Source organism: Notolepis coatsorum (assembly GCF_963971535.1).
Source record: "Notolepis coatsorum genome assembly, chromosome: 10".
NCBI classification, from domain to species: Eukaryota; Metazoa; Chordata; class Actinopteri; order Aulopiformes; family Paralepididae; genus Notolepis; species Notolepis coatsorum.
In genome coordinates, this window is record NC_140174.1 from 45,914,368 (window position 1) to 45,928,785 (window position 14,418).

A 14,418-nucleotide genomic window follows, 5' to 3' on the forward strand; every position below is an offset into this window, starting at 1 on the left:
GTGCAGGAGAGAAAGACCAATAGAGACAGAGGGACAGACAGACAGAAGGAAATAGAGATATAGAGGGCGAGAGAGATAGACTGACAGAGAGGGAGAAAGAAAGAGAGAGAGAGAGTGGGGGGCAGTAGATAGAAAGAAAGATAGAGGGACAGACAGATGGGGTGAGAGAGAGACAGACAGACAGAGGGCAGCTGTCTAGTTAATCACTCAGTCTCTGTGACAGATAAGGTTAACAGAACGCTGCCGCCATGCCATGCTAGTAGCAGCAGCCAGTACCTCATATAATGAGCTATTTCTGTCTCTCCGTAACACACACAAAGCTCACACATATAAACACACACATAAATACACATGCACACATTTCCTCTCTGAATCGACCTAACCTTTCTGAATAGTGTATTAGCATAATGGTATCTTGTCTTTACCTCTTTGCTTCACCCATCACAGTGTGTATTTTGTGTTGTAGTTCAACTTTGTAGGGAGGATTCTGGGTCCAAGGGGCCTGACGGCCAAACAACTGGAGGCAGAGACAGGCTGCAAGATCATGGTGCGAGGAAAAGGCCTCAATGAGGGATAAGAAGAAGGTACACACACACACACACACACACACACACAACACACACACACACACACACACACACACACACACACACACACACACACACACACACACACACACACACACACACACACACACACACACACACACACACACACACACACACAAGAACGGGAGTGGTTCTTGTATAGTAAACAGATGGATATAGCAAGCTAGCATGAAGGACACATAGTACAACTGTAGATTGTATAGTATAGCATTGTATAGTAGTGTACATAAGACCCAGTGCCTCATCCGTAGCTAACAGTGTATTGCACTATCGCAGGACCTTAGTATGTCTTACCATGATTTTTATAAACTTTATGTACATTATACCTGTTATGTCTTATTCTTATTACTTGTATTATTGCACAAATGTCTTATTCTCATCCTATTCTTATTACTTGTATTATTGCACAATCGCTGCGGGCATGACCCCCGCATTTCACTGTATGCTTGTATGCCGTGACAAATAAAACTCTTGACTTGACTTGACACACACACCATGTAGTGACATCTCTTTTACTTTCATCTCTTACTTTTCAACCCCCATTTCTCTCTCTCAGTGTTCTTCTCTTTCTCATGACAACAAGACATGACAACCACTCATTAAGTCTAAATCAATTGCTATGTGTTATTTTTCCTCTCCTCTATCCCACTGCTGCTGCTTTATTTGTCCTGGTTCTACTCCAGGTGTGGGATCCTCCTCTCCTCTCCTCTCTCTCCTCTCCTCTCCTCTCTTCCTCTCCTCTCCTCTCCCTCTCCTCTCTCTCTTCTCTTCTCTTCTCTTCTCTTCTCTTCTTCTTCTCTTCTCTTCTCTTCTCTTCTCTTCTCTTCTCTTCTCTTCTCTTCTCTTCTCTTCTCTTCTCTTCTCTTCTCTCTCTTCTCTTTCTCTTCTCTTCTTCCTCTCCTCTCCTCTCTTCTCTTCTCTTCTCTTCTCTTCTCTTTCTCTCCTATCCTCTCCTCTCCTCTCATCTCCTCTCTTCTATTCTCTTCTCTTCTCTTCTCTTCTCTTCTCTTCTCTCTCTCTCCTCTCCTCTCCTCTCTTCTCTTCTCCTCTCCTCTCCTCTCCTCTCCTCTCCTCCCTCTCCTCTCCTCTCCTCTCCCCCCAGGGTGTCTGATCTTGGCCAGAGTCAGTGTGAGTCTATTCCAAACTGCATGGAGCAAGTCCAACATTCCCTGCCCACACCCCCAGACCGAGAGAGGGGAGGAAAGAGAGATAGATAGTGTGGGAGAAGTGAGAGAAGGAGAGAGAGAGAGAGATTGTTTGATAGAAGTGTGAGAGAGAGAGAGAGAGAGAGAGAGAGAGAGAGAGAGAGAGAGAGAGAGAGAGAGAGAGAGAGAGAGAGAGAGAGAGAGAGATTGTTTGGTAGAAGTGTGTGAGAGAGAGAGAGAGAGAGAGAGAGAGAGAGAGAGAGAGAGAGAGAGAGAGAGAGAGAGAGAGAGAGAGAGGGGGGGGGGGTTATGGAGAGAGATAGAAGTGATAGAGAAACAGATTAAGATAGAGACACCAGGGTACTCAGCAGTACTAAAACAGTGGCAGTGCTGTGGAAAAAAGCCTTCACACCCAACAGGAACACAATTGTTACATAGTCTAATAGCTATTAATGCTATTAAAAATAGTTTAATAGCACATGTCACAACCAGAGTTATCTATAACTTGACCTTCAACTGTGTGTGTGTGTGTGTGTGTGTGTGTGTGTGTGTGTGTGTGTGTGTGTGTGTGTGTGTGTGTGTGTGTGTGTGTGTGTGTGTGTGTGTGTGTGTGTGTGTGTGTGTGTGTGTGTGTGTGTGTGTGTGTGTGTGTGTGTGTGTGTGTGTGTGTGTGTGTGTGTGTGTGTGTGTGTGTGTGTGTGTGTGTGTGTGTAGGTAGCCAGACTGAGTAGCAGAGACGCTCTTTGTATTTGTAAATGTCCTTAAACATGTTGACTCTCTTGACTTTCTTTCTGTTTTTATAACCCAGGACCTATTTTAACATTGTCTGGCATGATGCTGACTAGTACAGACCATCGTTTCACTGATTACTGATCACAAACATACAGTAGCAACACTGTGCTACATCTCCTCACCAGGCTCCAATCCATTGGGGTGTGTTGGTGTGTTTTAGCCTTCAGAAACCATGATGCATATCCTTTTCCAAAAAAGGAAGCCCACAGTTTAATCAGCGGTGTCTTCATATGTTCTACTGAGGAAATTATAATTATAATTAGAAAGTTATAATGAGTCGCATAGGCCAGTTACGCATATATATGGGCAATTTAGATTGCACAAGGCCTACTGTACATTGGGCCTAATTTTTTTTTTAAGTATGTAGTTATGTGTGTGTGTATAAATGTGTATGTGTGTTACAGGAGGAAATGAACCGAGGGAAGCCCAACTGGGAGCACCTCAGCGAGGACCTGCACGTGCTGATCACGGTGGAAGACACACACAACCGCGCCCAGATCAAGCTGCAGCGGGCCACGGCGGAGGTCAAGAAGCTTCTGGTCCCTGCTGTGAGTAGAACGCCTGTCTGCTCCGTTCAGGGGAACCATGGTTCTCAGCCTTTTATGGTTTATATGGCCTCAGGAAAATAATAGGGATGCTTGTTCACAACTTCCCCAACGTTGTAGAACATGGACAGAATGGTGAACCGAGAAAGAGTTTGTTTAGTCTATTTCACTTGATTACTCATTGAACCCTGAAGAATCATATAGAATCACTGAGGAATCATATAGAATCACTGAAGAATCATATAGAGTCACTGAAGAATCATATAGAATCACTGAAGAACCATATAGCTTATGTATTTGACAGCCCATGTACCTATTTGCAGTTGTAAAGTCAATCACATGGGAGTGTGAATGTGTTATATCACAAGAAAGTGCTCAACCCCTACTGTCTTTAACTAAGGCTGCGGTTACATTATAGCCAAAACGATTTCGTTTTTCAGAACGCTGTGTATTGGCAGGCAAGTTAGACGTTGTTTGTCTCGTGAGCACCAAGTGATGTATATACATGTAGTACAATGCCAAAACAGTAGGTGGCGATGTAGCTCAAACATGAAGGCCATTTTCAACCAATCAGAAGAACAGAACGCGTCACTCCACGTCCTGCTCAGTCAAAACAGAAAACCACCATCTTTAAATACCTCGCGTGAGCCATTTAGCAACATAGCATTTATTTTTCAGCAAGAAACAAAGTGCAATAAACAAAAAAGGATACATTCACTGTGCGTTCTGCCTCATTTGTTGATGAAACAAAACCAACATCAACACAATTTACCACCAAGAGCGGAGAGTTTAGTCTCAAAAAGATCTCTGATGTTGTTAGCTACATGCTAATGTGATTGGCATATCCCATTTATATAGTTAGCATTGAGGCTATCGAGGCTATCGTACATTAACGTAGTAACGTTAACGGATTTAACAGATTGCAGAATGGGTACAATACAATACGGCTCAATACAAACAATTGTTAAGGGGATGCAGACTGTTGTAGTTTGGAATGATCTAATTAATTATGGCGAAATTAAAAGCAAGTACAAAATCAATCTCTGACGGTGTCTGGGAGGATGAAGTAAAATGGTTATCCATCTGCTCCGTTATAAAGCACATGAATAAGCAATCTGAGGAGGATGCAGCTGATATCCTGTATAGCCTCCCCATATGGCCGGTTGGTGTCGGGAGACAGCAAATTATATTAATTATAGCGCGATATTGCAAGTGACTCCCAGAAATAGTTCTGATGTTTGGACTAATGGATGGAGTCGAGGTCCAGCCAGGGGAGAATTTGGCGTCGGTATCTACTGCGCATGGGTGTTGGGCATGAACGGCTCTGTATCTGGCTCGCGCAAATTACATGGCACCGTTGCAGGGTAAACGGCGTTGCCCTTTAACTTGGACATGCAAACGAAATAATTCTCAAATTAAACGTTGTAAGTGTAACCATGGCCTAAGAATGAACATAACACTCTAACTTGCCATCTTTAGATAATAAAGTACTCAACCTCTACTGTCTTTACCTATGATGAACACAACATTCTAACTTGCCAACCTTAGATAATAAAGTACTCAACCTCTACTGTCTTTAAATATGAACAAACACAACACTCTTACTTATCGTCTTTAGATAATAAAGTACTCAACCTCTACTATCTTGTCTATGAATGAACACAACACTTTAACTTACCATATTTAGATAATAAAGTACTCAACCTCTACTATCTTGTCTATGAATGAACACAACAATATAACTCACCATATTTAGATAATAACGTTTGAAAACATTATTTCTCTGAAAAGCTTAAAACAGAGTTATATGGTTCTTCATCTGGTGTATTAAATTGGTTGACTTTGAATAATCATGATTAGAAACGTGAGCACTTATTTGTATTTGTTTCCGTGACCCGGACAGAATCATCCCCCCAGGCTTGGGATCAGTAGAACACTGAACTGCTCTGTAGAACGAATGTCAGCAAACTGTATGTGTGCACGTGGATGAGAGGTTTTGTGTGTGTTGGTATGCATGTCTGTGGCTGGAAAGGGAAGGCGGGGGGGGCACATGAGTGGATGTCCGTGCAAGTGTATGCCTGTTTGTGTATCTCTGTGTGTGTGTGTGTGTGTGTGTGTGTGTGTGTGTGTGTGTGTGTGTGTGTGTGTGTGTGTGTGTGTTTGTGGAAGAGAGAGAGAGATAGACAGAGAGAGAGAGAGAGAGATAGACAGAGAGAGAGAGAGAGAGAGAGAGAGAGAGAGAGAGAGAGAGAGAGAGAGAGAGAGAGAGAGAGAGAGAGAGAGAAAGTTAGGGGTTAGGGTAATTAGGGAACGTGCATAAAGTGGTTTCCATGGTAACCCAGGGTTGTTTGAAAGGCTGGTGGCATGAATGGGGGTTCTGTTCACTCTTCCTCCACCACTCCATCACTCCTCTCTTTCATTCTTTCACACTCACTCACTCACTCACTCACTCGCTCACTCACTCCCTGCTAACTGGCTTCTCCTTCTCCTCCATTGTTTCTTTCATGACAGAACATTTTGAATTGAACATGTCTCGCATTCTCTTACCCACACACACTCTCACACACACACACACACACACACACACACACACACACACACACACACACACACACACGCGCGCGCGCGCCACTCCCAGTAACCCTGCCGTCACTGTCCTCTCCAATCACAGCACAGCATCAGGCAACCCCAAAGGTCAAAGGTGGTAGAGGTGTCTAGGCCGTCAAGAACGTAACACCTGTCGTCCTGTGTCTGCATGCGCACTTGCGCGCGCGCGTGTGTGTGTGTGTGTGTGTGTTTAACCCAAACGACCTTGCTGTCCAACTGTAAATCAGTCAAGCTGTTCACAGGAGTGTAACCAAAGCCATGCATAGCTCATATGTTGGTCATTGAATATGTGCTGTCTGTGTTCTAGGTCTGTTCAACTCAACAATGCAGAGAGTAGATTCACAGCTCAGTATAGTAACAGCAAAGAAAGACAAGTTAATTCACTAGTCTTACTCATTCATAAGTCACTTCACAGAAAAATAACAATTGTTTTAAAATAATAATAATACATTTAATTTATATAGCGCTTCTCAAGAACCCGAAGTTGTTGAATGATTTTGCACATGATCTCACACATATCCCAGAAACAAAATTATTTTGCACACATTAATTTAGTTTGACATATATTGAGAGTTAATGAGTTTGAATGTCTCCTCCTGTGATGTCATCAGAGGACACTGCATCCTTGTGTTGTGTTAATTACAGCTCAATTAAATAATGTAGATGAAGAAGAGATATAGATAAGGATTGCCACAGGGATCACCATTCATTCATCTAGATGGCTGAGAGTGCCGGTGCCCAACTCCGTGGCAGCACTGCTCTGCTCTCACTGACCTTTTCAAGGAGTTTTCAATGTGATTATGGCTGTACAGTATGTGTAACGTAAGCAGACACAATTCAGCTGTACATACTTATCTTTATATGCTTTTAACCAAAGGTCTCCCATGTTATTTGCATTTGAATTGAGTGAATTATGATGGTATTTGGAGAGTTTTTCTAAGGAAGCTGATTGTCTGTGTGTGGTGTGTGTGTGTGTGTGTGTGTGTGTGTGTGTGTGTGTGTGTGTGTGTGTGTGTGTGTGTGTGTGTGTGTGTGTGTGTGTGTGTGTGTGTGTGTGTGTGTGTGTGTGTGTGTGTGTGAAAAGCCAAACAAATTGCCAAATATTGCTCTGTCTCAGCTATTATTGGCAGCTTAGCCACGTGGAGAAGGAGGTGCTATGTGTACCCTTAAGTGTTCAGTGCTGCTTGGCCCCGATACATTTGATTCCCTGTTTATGTAATATAATTTGTGGAACCAAATAAAGTATTAAAATGTGTGTGTGTGTGTGTGTGTGTGTGTGTGTGTGTGTGTGTGTGTGTGTGTGTGTGTGTGTGTGTGTGTGTGTGTGTGTGTGTGTGTGTGTGTGTGTGTGTGTGTGTGTGTGTGTGTGTGTGTGTGTGTGTGTGTGTGTGTGTGTGTGTGTGTGTGTGTGTGTGTGTGTGTGTGTGTGTGTGTGTGTGTGTAGGCTGAGGGGGAGGACGGCCTGAAGAAGATGCAGTTGATGGAGCTTGCCATTCTCAATGGAACCTACAGAGATGCCAACATCAAAATGCGTAAGGATGACATCATCACAAATGGCGGGTGGGGGGGGTGGGCGAGGGACAGAGTCTGTTGTATTTATGAACAATGCCTCTGTTTCTTTTTCTAAATGGATCGTTTGTGTAATTCTCTGCCCTCTCCTCCTCTCTCTATTGTCTGTGTGTACGTATGTATGTACATTTGTGTGCATATGTATGCATGTACGCGTGGGCGTGTGTATGTGTGTGTGCATTTGTGTGCATATGTATGCGTGGACGGGCATGTGTATGTGTGTGTGTATGTGTGCGTGTGTATGTATGCATGTATGAATGAATGAATGTATGTGTGTGTGTGTGCGCACATGCATGCGTGCATGTGTATGTATGTGTGTGTGTGTATGTGTCTGTGTGTGTGCATGCGTGCATGTGTATGTGTGTGTGTGTGTGTGTGTGTGTGTGTGTGCAGCAGCCATGGCTTTCTCCTTAGCGTCTCCACAGATGCCACGCATGATGACAGGCCCATCGCAAATGCTGCCCCATGGCCTGCGGAACCCCAACCCCATGACAGGGCCGACCCTCATGCCTCTGATTCGTCAGATACAGAGCTCCGCCATGATGCCCGGAAACCCCCATGCGGCATTGATGCAGCAGTCGCCGGAATCAGGAATCATCTACGCACCCTATGATTATCCCTACACACTCGCCCCCTCCATAATGGAATACCCTATCGACGCATCAGTATTAGGTGAGAGCACACACATTGATGTTTACCCATGATGCAACTCTGCCCTTCCCTACCAAAGAAAAAGGCAAAAATGGAAACTGTGCGAAACGGAAACTGGTCTTCGTGTCGCTCGCTAGGTAGAGTGCTTGGCGCTCTGAGCGTGCCATGTTTAAGGGTTTGATTCCCACCGCGTCCTTCCGTTGTAAAGCACTTTGAGTAATACTACAGTAGTACTAAAAATGTCAGAAATGCAATTCATCTTTTTCTCTCTATTGCTGTTAGGGTAGACTTGCTTTAGATTTCTCTTTCTCTCTCTCTCTCTTCTTTGCAGAAATGACATAATAGAGATGTAATATTTCCAATGGTGATAAAATATGATGTCAGTGGAACAAAAATGTAAATACCTCAAATATTGCTTACTGCAGGCCTAATTCTATCCTCTCTCTATTTTCTTTTTTGCAGGTATGGCTTTCCAAACCAAAGGCTAAGGGATACCCAACACACACATACATGGACTGGCTCGCAGAGAGCCCCTACATACAGTACATATTGCAAACACAGAAAGTTTGTCCGTGCTTAGGATGACAGGCAGATTCCTTGACAGTTGTACTGTAGTGAATTGTGCATTCCTCCACTGAAGACTTCTTTATACCTTATTTATTAGCAGCCTTGCTTGGTAGTATTAGTGGTGTGATGGTGTAACGCAATTAACTCTATTAACATCCAGCTTCGGGCTTGTAATTCTAATGCAGTTTAGTTAATATTTGGGATCGTTAACACTTTTGTTTGTGTGTTAGATTATGTGTTCAAACGTGTCGAGAGAGGAATAAGAATGACCTTGAATGCAGTCAAGGTTGAATGTAATTGATTTATCCTCAAACCCCTGAAGCAACAGTTGTGATTGGAGGATCAAGAAAAGAGGGCGGGGCTTGAGATAGGTCAATTGTCATACTTAGTGCAAAGTTTGAAGTTTGGGCTAATGTTTACTTTTCTGCAGTAAAAGTAACAGTTGTACTAGAAGTGCAGGAGTCCACTGAAAGATGAGAGGTTCTGTCTCTTAGAGATACTTTTGTTGTTTTAATTTTTAAACTAAAACACTTTGTAAATGCCTGGTATTTGCTAATGCTGGTGCTATAGACCTGGGGAGTCACATGATAGACCGGCCTGGTTCCGGACACATTTTTGGCTATGGTCTTCACCATAGGAGTTTCTCTTGGTAGCTGGGTTTATATGGTTCCACTCGTTCAATTGGTCTGACATTTGACGGGAGCAGAGTTTAGCATAATTAAATGCGTCTGCGTTTGTAAATTTGAGAACATTTTGAAAAATGTCGTGGGTTTACTGTACTAAATGCACTGGAAACGCACAGTGAACTACATCCTAAGCCCAGTCTCGAAAGAACGCTGCATAGCTGAGAGGACGATGTTACAAAACCAAAATGGTCAAAACAGAATACACTATTGGAATTATATACTCATGATTACCTGACTCAGCACTACTATTACCTATTACCCTTTCAACACCATAGCTTTTGTGTTTTGGACGTAAATATTCATGGTGAGCAATGAAAACAAAGATGACGCTGAATGGCGTGATAACAAAAGAGCTAACGAATATTACAAGTCATACCAACGTCAGAATAATTGTGCTCTTGTGATTGGCAAGGGTATTGTAATAGTTACCATGGAAACCAGTAAAGATATAAAACACATTTTCTCAAAGATTAAGTTAAAACATTTACCTTTTATTTTGTTGTAACAGTAAACGAATTAAATAATCTATACCTCCGTCAAAGATTATGAACCTACACAATACGGTATGGTCGTAGATCCTGATAGTTTGAGCTTCACTGGGCAGCTGCAAAAGGGGGGAAATCACAGTGGAACCTCACTCCCCAGGTCTATAGCAGCTGTCTGTTTGATGTCCCTGTGCCTCTGTTGAGTAACATGCTGTGTGTTCTGTTTTGGTGATGTCACCGTGATGTTATTGCGCTGTGAGCAGGTGCCATGACCGCTAAGGTACGACGCCACGACATGAGAATCCATCCTTACCAAAGGGTAATGACCACAGACAACAGAGGTTAGTTAGCTCACCAGCCGCAGTGTGTGCGCGTGCATGCACGTGTGTGTGTGTGTGTGTGTGTGCTTGTGCACACACGTGATATATACAGTTATGTGCGTGTGTGTGTGTGGATCACTGTCAGTTTACACATGTGTATAACATGGCATGCTTAAGAAGCTATAACAACTGGAAAAAAGTCACACACTGGAGAGGTTTGTAAGATGTGAAACATCGTTTGTCAGAGTGGGAGTGAAACATGTCAGAAAAATGGGAGAAACCATGTCAGGGGGTGACAGTTGTAGGGGCAGGGCTATCTTTTTCTTTTCCTGCTGCTTTTAGACAAAGTGGAACGCTTGTTACCCCGCCCCCCCCCCCCCCCCCCCCCCCCCTCCATTAGAATGGATGATTCGGTCCATGTGACTGAGTCCTTGTGACTCTCGACTTTTCGTCGTTGTTGTTGTTTTTTTCTGTTACAACTGTTTGACCTCAGAAACAAACAAGACAGTTTTTTTTCTTTTTTTTTTATACCCAACTGACATCATTCCAACAGCTAAGAGTTCCACAAAATGTTTTTTTCTTTTCTTCAATTGTTCCTTGTCTTCTTTGTGCCCAATGAATAGCCTGTATACAACACTGTTTTTACGAGAGTCACTCAGTGAGATTGTGATATGATCTTTATTTCTTTGCTTACTACTAAAATATAAGCGTGTGTGTGTGTGTGTGTGTGTGTGTGTGTGTGTGTGTGTGTGTGTGTGTGTGTGTGTGTGTGTGTGTGTGTGTGTGTGACACCTACTGAAATCTATGTCATAAGATCTTCTGTATGATATACTGTACCTTGTGGTCTTATCGGTCGCCCACTGGATTTTACTGAGGGGGCTGTTTACATCTTTCATGATATATCCTTCGCCAGAGTGGCGCTGTTTCCATGTATGTAGCTGCAGAAAGAAATGTGTATATAGGGATCTTTAAGTGCTTTTTTAAAAGCTTATGGAAATAAGTTAATGTTGTACTCTGTCTGTTGTAGTGTTGTTATTATTATTATTATTTTTTGTTTTTTATTTCTTTTTTCCCATTATTGCTCTTTATAGGTGAAGCGGTCATTCCAAACAAGTTGTTTTTTCTGTAGCCATTAGAGTTCAGTACTGAAGTGAGGAGTGTGTGACGATAAAGATGCCACTTTCCTATCTGTATTTATGATGAGGTGACCCTTTCTGGTCTCATGACTGTGTGATGATGCAATATAAATGGACGAGCTGGCTACAGCAAATGTGTGTGAGCTGTGTAGCGCTGTTGTTGTACACAGTGAACAAAAAAATTAAGAAAAAAAAACACTAAAAAGCAATAAAGTTGAATATTGAAAAAACAAACCTCTAAAGAAACCAAAGGCTCTACGTTATTGTAGTTAGAAAATGTCTTATTGATCATTTCTTAATTCCTTCTAAAAAAATCACCATCTCTTAACCTCTCATTGCTGTTTCTTACTAGAGGCATCTTTTCTGATTGTAGTCATTAGGTGCAGAGCTCTAATACTACATAGCCGCTTTGACGGATAATAATCAAACCTTTTCTTAATCACAACTTCATCATCAAGATCTTATGCCTGCTGCTAAACATTAGCTCTAATTGTCACTAAGCTGAGCTGTGTTACTGAGGCCCAGACGCCTTCTGAAGAGATACAACTCACTCTCGCACCCGGGTGAAGCCATGTCACACCTCCCTCTCTGTCTATGGTTTCACCGTCTGCCTGCGCCAGGTGTAGCCCAGCTAGCATGAGTAGTAATCACTGTAGCAGCGGTCACACAGTGGGAGGGGCCTCTCCTAAAGCTTCCTAATGCTAAAATACCTTCATAAGCAACTACGACCTATACCTTAACTGTCTGTTCCTTATGTCAATTTGCACCTGTTGATGTAAGTGTTAAGAGTAGTTATTTCAGTGCTTATGAAGGTGTAACATAGACTTTGTGCAGTGCCCCTCGCACCATGTGACTGCTTTAGAGCTGCCATGTTGTCATCCTGACACCACTAGCTGACACTAATCTCTCTCCTATCTTTTTCTTTTTTTGTATGTCCCCCTTTTTTGTTTCCTTTCGTTTTCCATGTCTGTCCGTGTCTTGTCTGTCTGTCTGTCTAACTCTCTAGCTGCCACGGCAACTAACCCATGACCCCTTGACCTTCTGACCTTTCCGCCCACTGATGACCCGCCCATCTCTGCCTGCTGGCGTGTTCATAGGCCCTCGGCCACGCCTCTCCCCCAGCCCAGCCAACCAGAGACCAGCACAATGGGAACAACCTCCCAGCTTCTGTCTAACCAGCCAACCAGAGGACAGCAATCGTGGGAATAGATCTCAAAGGACCCGGCCATCGCCAAGCCACCTAACCAAATGTACCATCCCTACAAAAGTCCAAAGCCAAACTATAAATCTAGGAATCTATCTGGAGTGCCATCCAGCCCACAGTCAAAATGCCAATCCATTGTAATATATAAGCCTATAATAGTGGTTTCATAACCATTAGACTGAACTAGGGACCTCTCCCCAATCTAGGCCAAACCAATCCCAAGGCTGTGTCTCTCAAACTTCCCCTGGTCTGATGGCCTGGCTCCTCCCCCTGCCCCGCCCCACCCTGAGTCTTTGTGATGCATTAATAATGACCACATTAATGGCATGGTAACTATATTGATGATGATAATTGTGCTTATCCAGCAAACTGACCCTCCATGAACACTAAGCTTAAGTGTTTCTCAGTTGGTAGTGTTTCTCAGTTGGTAAAGCATCTCAGTTACTCAAATACTAGTATGTAAACCTCTTTTGTTTACCAGAGCCCAGCGCAACAGAGAGTTGACACATGCATGCAATGCTAAAATGCACACACACAGAAAGACTCAACGGACACACATGAACACACACACACAAATGAACACACACACACACACTGAAACACAGAGGGAAGACATACCCTTATATTGTTTAAAGGCACAATCCGTGATTCGTTAGACCATCTGAACATTGGGTATAATTGATGGAAAACAAGCTTCCTTAGTCCATCATGGCTCAAACCACAAATCTATTTTACTCCAATGTTCACCAAGAGTCAATGTAAAACTCTTATTTAGCCGCCACATGCTGTAAGTCTTTGTATCAAAGACTTTTAATTTCACACAAATTAATAAATAAATTAAATCCCAACAAAGCACTAATGTAAACAAAGCCAGTACTGGGTGGTCATACTGAAAATCACAGATTGTGCCTTTAAATGTAGATGATTTTTTATTCTCCTTCACAGTGTTGCCCTTGCCTTCATAGCACTGCAGTGCAGTATCGTATAAGAGAATAATAAATAATAAACAGTGCCTTTATTTATTGTTATTAACAATGATGTTGCAAACAGACATTTTCAACTATACAGTCTGGGTTCCTCCCAGCATGTCAGACAGAGATTATGCCATTGTGTGTTTATATAACGTGCGAATAATCCAGTCTGAATGAAATGTGCTTCAACATTATTGTCATCGGTTTTACATTCATAGGTTTGTTGAATTGATATATTAGTGCCAAAATGTGTCCGGGGCTAAACTGAACCAGAACTGAGTCACAGTATTTAAGCAGCTAGCATTATGAAACATTGCCATCGAGCTGTGGTTCCAATGCCTGGTGTGTTTATTCACGGATGGGAGGCCTCGTTGGAACAGTGTTATATTTTTTGTTGTTTTTTTTTGTCTGTTGAGTTGTTTGTTTTAAATTTTGTTATGGTTTTGGCTGTACATTATGTGCAGGTGTATCCACTTTTTTTGAGAACACATACAATTTGACTGCTTTGTCAGGTAGGTTTGTTACCTTTTGTATGTGTACATGAGATCCACAGTCGATTTTTCAGTGCATGGAAAGAAACCAATTGATGCCTTGAAACGAAATCGCGGACATATCCGTAACATCTGTAACAAGTTTATAATGTATTTTTCTATTATATTTTGTACGTGAAAATAACATTAAATTACCTTTTCAGATAAGAACATCATGCCTTATTATGGGGAATAATTACATGAATATAACTACAATGTACTCTCCACGTTTATCAATCATTCTGCCATTCATGAGTAATCTGTAACATTACATTTTCAATGTCCTGATATACTGGAGTTTTCCTGTGTTCTCTGTATTAACTGTGAGGCTTTCAGATCAATCTCAGTGTTGCTTTCCTTCTGTGCCTTTTTGTATGTACGTGTGACAATTAACAATGTAGTACGATATTAATCTACTCCAGTGCCACGTGTAGGCTACTAACTGTGACCACTCCTGTGAATATTAACCACTTTAATTATATCTGCCACTGCTTTGGTTTCTTTTAAAATACATGTGTGTCTGAGAATTAAAAAAAAAATAGTTGTGTGATGAAATCTCTACTTTAACTTTTAAGGTATTTTGAGTAGGAATAACACTTTGT

The 14,418-nt window shown here is 42.2% G+C and overlaps 1 pseudogene across 1 annotated transcript in view; it reads left to right on the forward strand.

Annotated features, from left to right (window-relative positions):
* Nucleotides 1-14,418, forward strand: part of LOC311235562 (KH domain-containing RNA-binding protein qki.L-like) — a 17,969-nt pseudogene extending 3,551 nt beyond the window's left edge. Inside the window, exons 3-8 of the transcript XR_014621077.1 lie at nt 467-584; nt 2,950-3,093; nt 7,142-7,229; nt 7,660-7,938; nt 9,919-9,996; nt 12,118-14,418. The product of XR_014621077.1 is annotated as a KH domain-containing RNA-binding protein qki.L-like (transcript). The remainder of the gene's footprint in view (nt 1-466; nt 585-2,949; nt 3,094-7,141; nt 7,230-7,659; nt 7,939-9,918; nt 9,997-12,117) is intronic.